Below are 13,189 nucleotides of genomic sequence, written 5' to 3'. Positions count from 1 at the left end.
CCCTCAGAAATTCTGTGTTGTGTATTTAAATTTTACTGGATATCAGATGAAGGCATAAAACAATTTTAATTCATTTATATTTGAATTAATGAAAATTAAACATTTACATTTTTGGCAAATGAAGGGGATTTACTATTAAAATTTAAATATTTTGTGATTATTTCTTTTAAAAAAATTAACAGTAGTAGTAAGTAGTAGTATTATGTACATTCTACTAAATAATAGTAATATAGCCTATTTCTGGCACACGGTCTTTAATAGGCTAAGTTAAACCGAACTTTTATTTTGACGGGTTGCCGTGAATACTTCTAAAGTTCTGTGTGTGTATGATATGACGCTAGTTTTACTCAAATTAAATGGTAAAATGCTCGTAAAGTGCCTTTCAGATCAGTTCTGGAGATATTGTTGATGTATTTATGTCCTCATTGAGACGGCAGACGCTGAAATCACCGCGAGCGCCACATTAGTAAACACAACCGCACATGCAGCACATTCACACAGAGACGCGCAGAACATACAGGATTCATATTTAAATCGACTTTTGCAGCTTAATATTTACAGATACTAGTCCATATCGCAATTTGATTTAAGTGTAATGACCTACTTTTGATTAATTCATCCAAACTTTGACAAATTCCGTGACATTCCGCGTTAAACTGTAAATTCCGTTTTTATGACTGGATTCCGTGGCGTTCTCTGCATCGCGGAGATCATAGATCCCTACAGATAGCGCTCCTGTTGTGTTCTTTAACAACCAGAGCAGTCATCTTTCTATTCACTTCACTTTTGCTATTTAACCAGAGCGAAGGAGACGAGTGCGGTCACGTGTGGTGCTTGTCCACGCGCCTTTGGAGAGAAGTGAAAGTGACAGCTCGGCTAGTATCGGTGTATCGATACTTCGGGAAATTAATATTGGTACCGTTCAGATATTTCAGTATCGATATTTATCGAAATATCGATATTTTTGACAACACTAATGCTCCGGTTGTGAAAGTCCTAACCACTGTCTTCCTAAAACACGAGTGCTTGTGTGAACTGTAGTTTGTGGTTTGCGCATCAAGTTTGTTATTTTGACTGTTTCAATTGGCGTTATGTTCTAACCTAGTGCAGGTTATTTATTCAGCTGGTCCAGCTGCATAGGATGTTCTCTGTATTACATTATCTTCTGCTGCTAATTGCTGGAGTTGTTTAGGCTGCGTTCACAGTCAGTGTTTGGGATTCAGTTGGGACAACTGCCTTGTCTTAAATCATCGTGTTCATAGAAAAGCAAACCCAAGAAATGTTTTGATAGACGTTAATTAGTTGTGTATGCGAGTGGTTAATTGGCATTGTAGAGGGTTGCTTATGACTGGAGAGGATTGCTGGAGAGGAGGGATTAGTATCCTGTCCTCACACCAGTGCACGTCATTAGAAAAGAGATTTTGTTGCAAGAGACTTTTGACAGCTGGTTGACATGTTTTGCTTCATTACCAGCACTGTAACAGTACTAAGCTGGTTGAAAATCAACAAACTTGTCTTTTAACAATGTGAGGCAGTTTAAATCACTGCCCTGTGAAATGTACAGCAGAGTTTCTCAACCTTTTCATTTAAAGGCACTAATTGTCCAAAATGGTATTTGAAGCTCCCTCCCATATATTTTCAGTATTTATGCTGTAATTATGACAAAGCTGCTGGTTTTCAAACTTTTTAAAAGATAAATTTTTGCCCTTTTTTGTCTTTATTTTGATTGACCAGAAAGTATTGACAGTGGGAGAGAGAGGGGGGCAGGATCGGGAAAGGTCCACAAGCTGGGACTCTAATTCAGGATGCAATAGTGCAAACGCTATATGTCGATGCACTGCCAAGAGGCTAATTTTAATTTATCGCTTTAAGGGATGCAACAATACAGTTAGCCCATGGTTCACCTCAGTTTTCAGACCAAGGTTTTTGGTTCTGTTCTGATGGCTTGGCATAGTGTTTTTTGCAATTTAAAATTAGATTTTTAAACTAAATTAACAAGGGAGGTGCACTACGACTAATTTGACTGTCGTTTAAACGGAAGTTCTGTATCCGACAAGTCGACTAGTCTAAAAGCAAGAAACCTCCAAAAGATGGCTCTGCGTCTATATAATTTTTATGTGTGTATAAATTGTGAAATACTTAATCTATGAATCACACTGTCAAATCCCTCAATGAATTCCGCTAAAAACAGGTCCCGATTTTTTTCCGTATGCTTGCCTCGCGTTATCATCATTTAATTTTATTCGGCCGTCAAGAAGTAATAAAAGGAAGGGCATACACTTAACATCAGCCAATGCATAACTTATTTATTCAAATCAGCTAGGGCAATGCAGAACAATCGAAAATCAATCAATAGCCTAACAGAACTCTTCATCTTTGTATAACGTTAGCCAACATATTAAAAATCAAGTCAAAACAATAGGACAATTTATCATGGAACAGCTTTTAAAAACATAGGGCTATGTCACATAGGCTATATCGTCTAAAAACAAAACAATGCCCATTTTGCTTACTCAGACTATGCATTTTTTGTTCAGTGAAATAAACATGTCAACGCGGTCTGATGAAAGACAGGACCTGAGGCGATTAACAATTATTCCTGCACTTGAAAAAATGCTCTCCGCAGGAACCATAATAAAATAAACGCAATTCACAAGCACGTATTGAATTGTGGATGTCATCGTACCGAATTATTCGATTATTATATTGAGAATTGTGGCATCCCTACTTGCTTTAAATAAGCTACTTTTTAGTTATCCTGCGGCCCCATTGGACGTTTTGTAAGGCTTATTGCAACCCTTATTGAGAACCTCTGATTTATAAAAATAGTAGAGAGTATGTCTGAGAGAAATGCAAAATTACTATAATATATATTTATATCAAAATTACTATATATGTATATACACTCACCTAAAGGATTATTAGGAACACCTGTTCAATTTCTCATTAATGCAATTATCTAATCAACCAATCACATGGCAGTTGCTGCTACAACAGCAGAAGACCCCACCGGGTACCACTCATCTCCAATACAAATAGGAAAAAGAGGCTACAATTTGGACGAGCTCACCAAAATTGGACGGTTGAAGACTGGAAAAATGTTGCCTGGTCTGATGAGTCTCGATTTCTGTTGAGACATTCAGATGGTAGAGTCAGAATTTGGCGTAAACAGAATGAGAACATGGATCCATCATGCCTTGTTACCACTGTGCAGGCTGGTGGTGGTGGTGTAATGGTGTGGGGGATGTTTTCTTGGCACACTTTAGGCCCCTTAGTGCCAATTGGGCATCGTTTAAATGCCACGGCCTACCTGAGCATTGTTTCTGACCATGTCATCCCTTTATGACCACCATGTACCCATCCTCTGATGGCTACTTCCAGCAGGATAATGCACCATATCACAAAGCTCGAATCATTTCAAATTGGTTTCTTGAACATGACAATGAGTTCACTATACTAAAATGGGCCCCACAGTCACCAGATCTCAACCCAATAGAGCATCTTTGGGATGTGGTGGAACGGGAGCTTCGTGCCCTGGATTTGCATCCCACAAATCTCCATCAACTGCAAGATGCTATCCTATCAATATGGGCCAACATTTCTAAAGAATGCTTTCAGCACCTTGTTGAATCAATGCCACGTAGAATTAAGGCAGTTCTGAAGGCGAAAGGGGGTCAAACACAGTATTAGTATGGTGTTCCTAATAATCCTTTAGGTGAGTGTATAGTTAATATATATAAATAACCAATTTAATCTGAATCAAATTAGAACTGAATTGAGTAAATCAGAAAATCTGTCTTGATACCCAGCTGCAAGCATATATTCAGTAGCTTCAGTTATTGTACAATTTCAAGTTAAGTTTTTTTTAATTTTTTTGCTGTTGTTATTTTTATGAGCTTTTTATGCCTTTTTATAGATAGGACAGTAGAGAGATGACAGGAAAGCACTGGGAGGAGAGAGGGGAGTGGGAGCAGCAAAGGACCTTGAGACGAGAATCGAACTCGGGTCACCGTGAGCGCAGTTGCGCTGTATGTCGACGCACTAACCATAAGGCTATTGGCGCCGACTCAGATTAAGTTTTACCTTTTGTACTGTCTGGACTGAATCTAGCTTGTAATTTTATGGTTGTTGTGATGAGCTTCATTCTAAAGTGTTTGTGGGTTGAGGACTAGCATGCTAGCTCTCTGGATGACCTTACAAAGGGCTTGGCTTCATTAAAAAAAAAGAAATAATAAAATGATTGAGAATGGGTGTTCTGTGAGGGCAGGACCGCACAGCTGCCTGAATCATTCCCAAGGTTATTTGAATCAAGGTCAGGACAACTGGCCTATCCCTTCTTATATACTAACTATCTTTTTCACTTTCTCTGCTACTCTTTTTTTCCATGTAATGTCCTGACAGAGAGGGGGATTTCAGATTTCCTCCCAGAACTCCCACAATTCTTTTTAGCTTTCTGCTTTTGGAATCCAGGCCATAGAGCATGAAGACAAGGGAGACTGAGGAAATTTATCCAAGAACGGAGAAAGCAGAGATTTTTTTAAATTTTTCATTTCAACCTCTGTTCCACTGGACTTTACTTTCATGCCTTCCAGACCGCACATACTGAATGTGGATTCCAGAATAAAGCAGTCCAAACTTCATGTTAGGTTAGAGCTCACTTCCCTTTGGTTTGTGCAAAACATATTTTCTCTGATGTTCTGTTGGAAAAATGTAAACACACAGTGCCAAACTGTGTTAGGTGTTGATAGAAACCAAACCCTGCCTTCACTTGACCATATGAGATTCTTTCCTCAGAAACTGTAGGTGAGAAAAAGGCATTAAAGTTCAAGGTTGGACTTTCTGACTCATTATTTGCGTAAACATTCCTTCAGCTACTCACGGGTGAACTGACTCTCGGCTGCCCAGCAACATTAACAATGTGTACATGTGCATATTGCCTGGAAGAAAATGCATGCTAATGTGCATGCACAGTATCTGCAAGAAAATTCTCTGAATCTTTCTAGTTTATTTGGCTGTACATTGGTAACACTTTAGTTCAAGTTTATTTGTATAGCGCTTTTTACAATATAAATCGTTGCAAAGCAGCTCTACCGGAAATTAAGTTTCCACAATATATTTATATATTGCAGAACCTTAATATATTTAACTTATGGCAAAATTTGGTAATTCTGTATGTTGTCTGAGCATTGGCATCCTCTGAGGTCCTCTGAGGGGTTGACATTATCTTTTCTCAGGTGTTTGGTCATCTCAGATCATTTAAGGGTTGGATCCAGACTGAAGCTTCTGTAATTCCTAGTTGAAACAGAGAAACAAATAGAGACATAATTAGCGTAGCTGCTGTTCCATCTAAGCAAAAATTATTTGTTCAACCCAAGCTAAAGAACAATAATAATGTACATTTGATCAGATATAACTGCAGTACAAGATTATAAGATGCATTATGTGAATGCTTGGCTAAAGAGATGTGTCTTTAATCTAGATTTAAACAGAGTGTGTCTGAACCCCAAACGTTATCAGGAAGGTTATTCCAGAGTTTGGGAGCCAAATGTGAAAAAGCTCTACCTCCTTTAGTGGACTTTGCTATCCTAGGTACTACCAAAAGCCCAGAGTTTTGCGACCTTGGGGAGCGGGTTGGATTGTAGCGTGGTAGAAGACGAGTTGGGTATGCAGGAGCTAAACCATTTAGGGCCTTATAGGCAAGTAATAATATTTTGTAAATGATACGGAACTTAATAGGTAGCCAGTGCAGAGACTGTAAAATTGGGGTAATATGATCATATTTTCTTGACCTGGTAAGAACTCTAGCCGCTGCATTTTGGACTATCTGTAGCTTGTTTATTGAAGATGCAGGACAACCAGCTAGCAGTGCATTACAATAGTCCAGTCTAGAGGTCATGAATGCATGAACTAGCTTTTCTGCATCAGAAACAGGTTGCATGTTTCGAAGCTTGGCAATGTTTCTAAGATGGAAGAATGCTATTTTTGTAACATGGGAAATATGATTTTCAAAGGACAAGTTGCTGTCTAATATAACACCCAGATTTTTGACTTTAGATGACGTAACAGTGCATCCGTCTAGTTGTAAATTGTAATCCAAGAGATTCTGTCTACTGTTTTTTGGTCCAATAAGTAATATCTCTGTTTTATCTGAATTTAATAGGAGGAAATTATTGGTCATCCAATCTTTTACATTTTTTACACAATCTATTAGTTTAGATAGTTTAGAAGTTTCATCTGGTTTTGTTGAGATATAGTTGAGTATCTTCAGCATAGCAATGAAAACTAATCCCGTATTTACTAATAATACTAATAATATTACCAAGAGGCAACATGTACTGTATATTGAAAATAGCAGAGGACCTAGGACAGATCCTTGTGGTACTCCATACTTTACTGGTGATAATTGAGATGACTCCCCATTTAAATGAACAAAGTGGTAGCGATCAGACTGGTAGGATCTAAACCATCTTAAAGCCTGCCATTGAATATAGTTTTGTAATCAATCTATGAGTGTGTCATGGTCTATAGTGTCGAACGCAGCACTAAGATCAAGTAGTACTAGCAATGAGATGCAGCCTTGGTCTGAAGCAAGAAGCAAGTCATTTGTAATTTTAACAAGTGCAGTTTCTGTACTATGGTGAGGCCTGAAACCTGACTGAAATTCTTCATAGAGATAATTTTTTGTAAGAAGGAGCACAATTGAGCAGACAACTTTTTGTAAAATTTTAGACATAAACGGAAGATTTGAAATAGGTCTGTAATTTGCCAGTTCATTAGAATCTAGTTGTGGTTTCTTAATACGAGGCTTAATATCGCCAGCTTGAATTTTTTTCGGACGTGACCTAAAGATAACGATGAGTTAATAATATTGAGAAGCGGTTCTTCTGCTACAGGTAACAACTCTTTCAGTAGTTTAGTGGGTACAGGATCTAATAAACACGTTGTTGGTTTAGATGCACTGATAAGTTTATTTAGCTCTTCCTGTCCTATAGTTGTAAAGCACTGCAGTTTTCTTTGGGTGCGATGAATGAAGCTGAAATACTAGACGCAGTAGAATCTACATTTGATATTGTATTTCTGATGTTATCTATTTTATCAGTAAAGAAATTCATAAAGTCATTACTATTAAACTGTGAGGGAATATTTAGATCGGGTGGCGTGTGTTTATTGTTAATCTAGCCACTGTGCTAAATAAGAACCTTGGATTGTTTTGGTTATTATCTATGATTTTGCGGATATGCTCTGCCCTGGCAGCTTTTAGAGCCTGTCTATAGCTGGACATACTGTTTTTCCACGCAATTCTAAAAACTTCCAAGTTAGTTTTTCTCCACTTGCGCTCAAGATTACGAGTTTCTTTCTTGAGAGAATGGGTATAACTGTTGTACCATGGCGCAGTACGTTTTTCTCTAACCTTTTTCAATTTGAGGGGGGCAACAGCTACTAATGTATTAGAGAAGATAGTGCCCATGTTGCTAGTCATTTTGTCTAGTTCATGTGTATTTATTGATACACAGAGCAGTTGAGATAAATCAGGCAGGTTATTTGTGAATCTGTCTTTGGTGGCTGGAACAATAGTTCTGCCTGGACGATAACGCGGAGCCATATAATTAATTTCAGTAATACGCAGCATGCACGATACAAGGAAATGATCAGTAACATCATCACTTTGAGGTACGATATCTATATCGGTCAGATCAATTCCATGCGATATAATTAAATCTAGCGTATGATTAAAACGATGAGTGGGCCCGGTGACGTTTTGCTTGACTCCAAAAGAATTTATTAGGTCAGTAAACGCAAGTCCTAACGCATCATTTGTATTATCAATGTGAATGTTAAAACCTCCGACAATTAGCACTTTATCAACATTAACCAATAGATCTGAGAGGAAATCTGCAAATTCTTTTAGGAAATCTGTATATGGCCCTGGCGGTGCATACACAGTAGCCAGAGCAAGAGATAAGAGAGATTTCTTTTGCATATCTAACAGTGTAACATATTTCGAATGAGTTAAACCTCCTGTTTTCCGTAAAGCTTTAAAAATAGTTTTTGTTCATTTATTTTGCGTTTTTCTGGTTTAATCATGATCAGATTTTTTCTAGATCCTGCATTAAATTTATATTTTGACCTTGCTATTCGGGGAACAGACACAGTCTGTATAGATTGGACAACACAAGTACTTCTATCTTTTTAGTGGTTAGAACAAAAGTCATCATAGTAGTTATTTGAGAATTGGCTTACTAGTCAGATGGAGCATAGCGTCCTGGAGATGTTGTCCGACAGGAGTTCCGCTCCGACTCTGCTGGGGTGCAGGCCATCAGCACGGAAAAGCCTAGGACGCTCCCAGAAAAGATTCCAATTATTAACAAAGAGCAGTTTCTGTTCTTTACACCATGACAATAACCATTCGTGTAAAGCAAAAAGCCTACTGAACCTTTCGTGTCCTCGTCGATACGTGGGAAGCGGTCCTGACACGATAGTATAGGGACCAATTCTCACTATTAACTGGTTGCTTATTATCATGGCTATTATTAACATATTGGCTGTTTATTGGTACTTAAAAAGCATATGCTGTGCATGAACATGATCTACATCCCTTATCCTACCCAATACCTAAACTTAACAACTACTTTACTAACTATTATTAAGCAGCAAACCTGCACTTTTTATCAGTATCCTAAGCAGTGCAGGTCAGAGGGGGAAAAGGGAGGTTCATCACATTTCTGTCAAAATGAGAAAAATGCAGCCAGTTAAGAGCTTTTTAACCAGTTAGCACTATGCTAACCAAACAGAGAAGGGAAATGTTTAGGCTAATTTGTTAATTTTTGCTACAGTAATATAATATGTAATTTAATATAAATTCACACGTTGATGATAAAGCAGATTATTGTGATTTATTTTTTTTTATTTTTTTTTATTAGGCAAAAAATAAATTATCCATGATATGTTGCTTAAGGGTCCAAGGGTGAATCTTGCATATCACTGGCTGACTTCACTCTGTCTGGGTTGTTTTTACGGTTGAAGTTGATTTTGGCTGTTCAAGCAGTAGTGTCCATGTATTTCAGGTGAATGTTGAAGCTGCAGGTGGTGAGAGTGATGATAATATTCACATAAAACATCACCAGGCTAAAGAGACACACGTGGAAAGTGAACGTTTGTGACTTTGTACATGACTGAAGCAGTATGCAGGTGCACATTTCTTATTAGGTGAGTGCAGTCTTTTTGGCTGAGCCTGAACTATCTCTAACATCTACTGTCCTAGTACTGATTTTAAAAATATGGTCAAACAAGCTGCAATGAATATAGTGCAGTGTACTTATTATGATAATATTTGTAATCTACAGGAAAAGCAAAGAGAAGCACTTTCTGGGCTTTTTTTTTTTATTAATGTGACAAGTCAGTCCAAAAACTGTAAGTTGAATGTAGAAATTTCTGAAAGTAGATGAGAGAACCTGTATTGCTCCATCCCTGAAAAGCTATTTAGCAGGTGACCTCATAATATGGCAGGTGCTTTATAAATCTCACTAAAGCTGTTCCTTTAAATTGTCTTGTCTTTATGTTCAGCTAAGAGAATCGCTGTGTAATGGTTTCATTCGGTGGGTCACTCTCTCATTCGATTAGATTACACAGGCCTGGAAAGCATTAGATTGTAATGGGCTGGTGAGCTGATCAGGGGGCAGAGCTTGAGTGCTTCAGAATGTTCTGCCAAAAATCTTTGCTTTGAAATATATTACTGGAATAAAGCATCCCCCCACCCCCACAAATTCAGTGGATGCACATATTTTAAATTGTTGTGGTTTGTGAAGTCTAGGCATTTAATTCTTGATAACACATGTCAAATATTTTTGCACAGAAGATTACCTTCACCGGGAGGCTTGTGACTGTCACATTGACTGCTAGGTAAATTACACTGTGTAGGTCCAGAAAAGTATGAAAAATATAGTCAGAATACTCCATCTGCCATCAGTGGTTCAACCATAGTAGTTTTAGTTTTTTATTTGTATTTTTTTTTTGTTAACTTCAAAGTTTTGTGACTTGAGGACCCCCACAAAAAGTTCAAAAATTAGCTTTCTTTTTCTTTCTGAAGTGTTCTGTCAGCATGAGTGCGTGTTTGTTTATTTGCGCGCGCACCCTTTCTCTGCTTCGGCCTTCAGTCAACCCCAGCCCCTCTGATTTAGTGGTCATGGTTTTAAGGCGTTCTGGGAGGGCCTGATTACCCATACAACAGGAAGTCAGAGGTGGGAGAGGTCCCTCCAGAGTTCTATGTAAAAAGACTGGTATTCTTGATAAAGACTCACTTGTGCTACACATAACAGACACATCCCTCTCAGCTTTGCCCTGACTGCCGTTGAAAACTTTATTTGAAAGGTAAGCTTACTGACTGTTGATTGCTTTAAGGTCTGGGTTGACGCTTGAAGGGTTGTTTCGGGTTTGGTCTGTATGAATACTTTGGAGTAAAGGACAATTTCACACCATGCTGTCTTGCTTTTTCTAAAAGCCTTGCTGTGGTGCCATGCTGAATTGAGGGCGTCTTGGTTCAGGGTGTTTGCTTAAAGCAGTGTACCCTTAGGTTGGCCTCTAGTTAGAGAGTCAAGTCGTTGTGCATTGTACTAAACTGTGGTCAAGGGTCAGAATATGACACTTTATTTTTGTAATAAATGAATTGAAAAGGGCTCAGACCATTGGATTGGTACTACTGTGAAAGTATTAATGTATATGTTGATTTGTGGGTTGTCAAACAGGAGGGATACCTGAAAAACCAAATAGGATTTGTTATTTCCGAATATAGTATTTCGATCACACTTTAAGGTCCAATTCTCGTTATTAACAAACCCTTAACTATGACTTTTGCCTCAATAGACTGCTAATTTGCTGCTTATTAATAGTTAGTAAGGTAGTTGTTAAATTTAGGTTTCGGATAGGAATAGGGGTATAGAATATGGGCTTTATAAGTACTAATAAACAGCCTATATCAATATATAATAGGCATGATAATAAGCTAGTTAATAGTGAGAATTGGTCCCATATGCTAAAGTGTTATCAGGATTTCTAACATCTTATTGGAAGCTTGATGTATTAGACAGAGCAAAATATGTTGCAGACTATTGGACAGAAGGAATCAGAATAGATTGATATATCATGGGTTCCACAAAATGAATAAGCTTAGTTTTTTGAGCATCATACACTGTAAAACAATTTCAAGCGGTTTCAACTAATTATTTAGTAACTAGTACCACAGAAATTTTATGTTCAGTCAATTTCTGACTTCAGTGTTATCTGAATTGTTATTTTTTAGTTGGCTCAATATTTACAATAGTTAAAATAGTTTGTCAATAATGCAAGAGGACAATAAGAAGTCATTTTTTCCAGTTAAAGTCAGTTAATTTGTGATTCAGTGTTGACATCATCCATTTCAGCTCTCTTCCAGTAATGTCTGTGTAATCAGCCAAGTGTCCCCAAATAAGTAAGCCAAAGGTGACAGCAGCAAGGACCCAAAACTCCATCGATGACAGAAATTGAGTAGCAAACCTTGGGAGAAACCAGTCTCAGTCGGGGGGCAGTTCTCCTGTGGCCAGACGAAACCAACATTGCGTGGTTTAATTCTAGGCAGCAACACAGGTCAGATTGAGCAGAGGACTTGTCTGGTTCTCGTGGTCTTGTCCCGATGGCCAACAAGGTCTTCGGAGGAGCTCTGTCTCTGGAGCTCATCTAGCTGACATGGTCTCTGCTGACATTCAGGGCTGTAGGGGTCATCTCTGGGTGTTGATCCACCTTCGAATCTGGATACAGACTGGGTGGCTAGATTCACCTCGGAATAAGAATGAAACAGACTAATATTAGTCTAGATGCCACACACATTAAAGCACATTATAATTGTAGTTACACATCAGGGCTCGCTAAATTTCTGAAACCCTGGTAGCCCTTCGGGCAGGTACACTTCAGATTTTGGTAGCCCGAAAATTAATTTAACTAGCCCAAATAAAATAAAGACCATAAATGTCAATCAAAAACATTTTCAATACACAAATATCAACAAATATTAAGGAAAGAGTTTTATTTGACTATTTACAAGGTATTTGCAGAATTTTAAAAAAACTATTTAAGGCAATTTGAAAAATGATTTCTTATGCCATTTAACATATTTAAAACTGTCTAAGGCCTTCAATTTAGTTGTATCAAATTTAAGGACCCGTGGGAGCAATGTTCCCTCTAATTTTGTTTCTTGCTGAGCAAAACTTTTCTCTTTTGGGCGGGCATTTCAGGCACCTGAGCAAAAGCATTCTTTATACCAGACCTGTACAGCACGCACAAAAAAGTGTGTAACTTTTAACTTTAATGTGCTATTTATATTTTGACCCTTGATGTAACTAAATGATGTACGTTTTAGGTTAAAGAGAGAACATTTTTACTGTACAATACACTACAGTTCAAAGGTTTGGATCAATAAAGTTTTTTAAAGAAGTTTCTTATGCTCATCGATACTGAATATTATTTCACAAAATAATATTGTGAAATATTATTGCAATTTAAAATAAATGTTTTCTATTTTAATATACTTCAAAATGTAATTAATTCCTGTGAAGCAAAGCAGTATTTTCAGAGTCACGTGATCCTTTAGAAATCATTCTAATATGCTGATTTTTAATCAATGTTGGAACATTTGAACTGCTTTTTTATTTTATTTATTTTTTTTTTTTTTATACTGTATTTTTTTGGGACCTGTGATATTTAAAAAAAATAAAAAGTAAAAAAAAAACAGTGTTTAGTCAAAATATTTTTTTCAAAAAAAAAATTCTTGCTTTTTTTAAAGATACTTTAAAAAAGTTTAAAGAAAGTTCAATAAACTTTATTCAGCAAGGATGTGTTAAATGGATAAAATTGATAGTAAAGATTTCTATTGTTAGAAAATATTTCTATTTGGAATAAATGCTGTTCTTTTAAACTTTTTATTAATCAAAGAATCAAAGAAAAAAGTAACAGGTTCCAAAGAAATATGAAGCAGCACAACAGTATCAACACTGATAATAAATCAGCATATTAGAATGATTTCTGAAGGATCATGGGACACTGAAGACTGGAGTAATGATGCTGAAAATACAGCTGTGATCACAGGAATAAATGCTATTTTATAGCATAGGTATTAAAATAGGAAACCAATATTAGAAATTGCAATAATATTTCATTATAT

At 37.0% G+C, this 13,189-nt stretch overlaps 1 protein-coding gene across 8 annotated transcripts in view; it reads left to right on the top strand.

Annotated features, from left to right (window-relative positions):
* Positions 1–13,189, top strand: part of LOC306873083 (GRB2-associated-binding protein 1-like) — a 97,520-nt gene that overhangs the window by 48,090 nt on the left and 36,241 nt on the right. The window contains exon 1 of one of the 8 annotated variants that reach the window (XM_079422105.1): positions 10,220–10,368. The exons of 6 other annotated variants lie outside the window; for them this stretch is intronic. The gene's annotated coding sequence lies outside the window, so the exon portion shown is untranslated. Of the gene's footprint in view, positions 1–10,219; positions 10,369–13,189 lie in introns of those variants that run through there. One more of the 8 variants, XM_079422107.1, reaches the window with a different exon arrangement.

Source organism: Barbus barbus (genome assembly GCF_936440315.1).
Source record: "Barbus barbus genome assembly, chromosome: 7".
In the NCBI taxonomy this organism is placed as follows: Eukaryota; Metazoa; Chordata; class Actinopteri; order Cypriniformes; family Cyprinidae; genus Barbus; species Barbus barbus.
The sequence above is the reverse complement of the archived record's forward strand: the minus strand, read 5'-3'. Positions and strand labels throughout refer to the sequence as shown.